This window comes from Amblyomma maculatum, chromosome 8 (assembly GCF_055883805.1).
Source record: "Amblyomma maculatum isolate TAMU_Amacu chromosome 8, ASM5588380v1, whole genome shotgun sequence".
Taxonomy (NCBI): Eukaryota; Metazoa; Arthropoda; class Arachnida; order Ixodida; family Ixodidae; genus Amblyomma; species Amblyomma maculatum.
In genome coordinates this window covers 15,052,235-15,053,816 of record NC_139351.1, presented here as the reverse complement: position 1 = coordinate 15,053,816, position 1,582 = coordinate 15,052,235, and positions in this window count along the sequence as shown.

Sequence of the window (1,582 nt, the reverse complement as noted above, 5' to 3'; positions counted from 1 at the left end):
CTCACTGTGGGCGCAGGTACTCACTGATGCCTTGTCTAAGGCTCTTTTACAATGATCACATTTTTTCTTTATATCTTTTTGCTCGGTAAAATATCCCTTAATGGACTCAGTTTTTGTGCAAAAAGCGTGATTAGTAGGTTAACGGCTTATTCGCTTTGGAAAAATCGACGATATAAACTCAAACTTTTTAAAGTCTACAAGTGTATATTCTACTATTTACTTGCGCGCACTGTTTCGCAGTCTTTAAATTTGGCACAGCCGCCAGGATACTTGAAAGTGGTACAATATTCAAGTCTGGAGATGCTCATTGTTCTCTTAAGTACAGAAAAATATTGTTATTACGTTTGACATGCTACATTTTTGAACATGTCCTATATTCTAATCTTGAAAATAATTTTTATTTCGTACTCAGCATAGCTTTCGTGAATTAATTTTGATGTGCGACTCAACTCGTTTCCTTTACGCATGACCTAATTTGACGCAGTAGACAAGAGAATTTTCATTGACCGCATATTCGTAGATTTTCAGAAAGCGATTGATCTCGTTAACAGCCAATTACATATCGTTTAAGGCTCAGCAAACTGAACATGGACCTGATTATTATTTTAGGCATCGACTGTTTCTTGCGCAACCGAACTCAGTTCGTCACTGCACATCCCACTGATTCTTCATCATTTTCTGTACCTCCAGGCATGCCGGCCTCAAGGTTCGTCACTGGGCTCGGTTTATGTTCAGTTCAGTTCAGTCGTTCAGTCGTGTGCGACTCTTCGTGACCCTATGGACCATGTCAAGCCACGCTTTCCGGTCTCTCACTATATTCCTAACATCACATAACTTCACCTCCAGCGCCTCGATGATGCCATCTAACCATCGCGTTCGCTGCCTATCCCTTCTCCGACGACCCTCAACCTTTCCCAACATCAAATCTTTCTCCAGCGACTCCTCTCTTCTCATCAGATGACCGAAGTTTTTGTTGAGGGTGTATAAATTGAAGTTTTTGTTAGCGACCATTTGCACCTTGTTTTTTTTTTCAACATTTTTTCATCTTCATTTCTTCCGGGAAGTTGCAGCAATAGACAGAATTACTTTCCCTTGAATGTGAGCAGAAAACAAAGTTTCGATTTATGGAAACCGAAGCTTTCATTGAGAGCATGAAGGCAGCAATACTTTTTTGTTTTTCCACTCTAATCACTAGTAGTAGTGCCCCTCCTGACTATATTTGATGGAGCTTAAATACCAGGTGTGATTTGCTGTCTTTCATTTGGTACACACAGCCACAAGAAACTTGGCGGAAACAAAATCAGTAGTCTTAACACTGCATCCTTCCATTGTGTGGTATTTGGTGGGAGATGTTTAGGCATTGGACAATGATTAGTCAGTTTTATTGAGGTTTATGGCGCGAACGCGACTAAGGTTATAATGCGCCAAACACATATTTGAGTCTGATGTTACGATCAGCATTTTTTTTTATATCTGTAGTTTGTGTGGCTCTTTTCATGACCCTAAAATATGGGAATTCAATCAATGCCCCTTACCCTAAAAGCAGCATGAGGTGTAATGGGATGTCTTCTTTGTAAAGCGA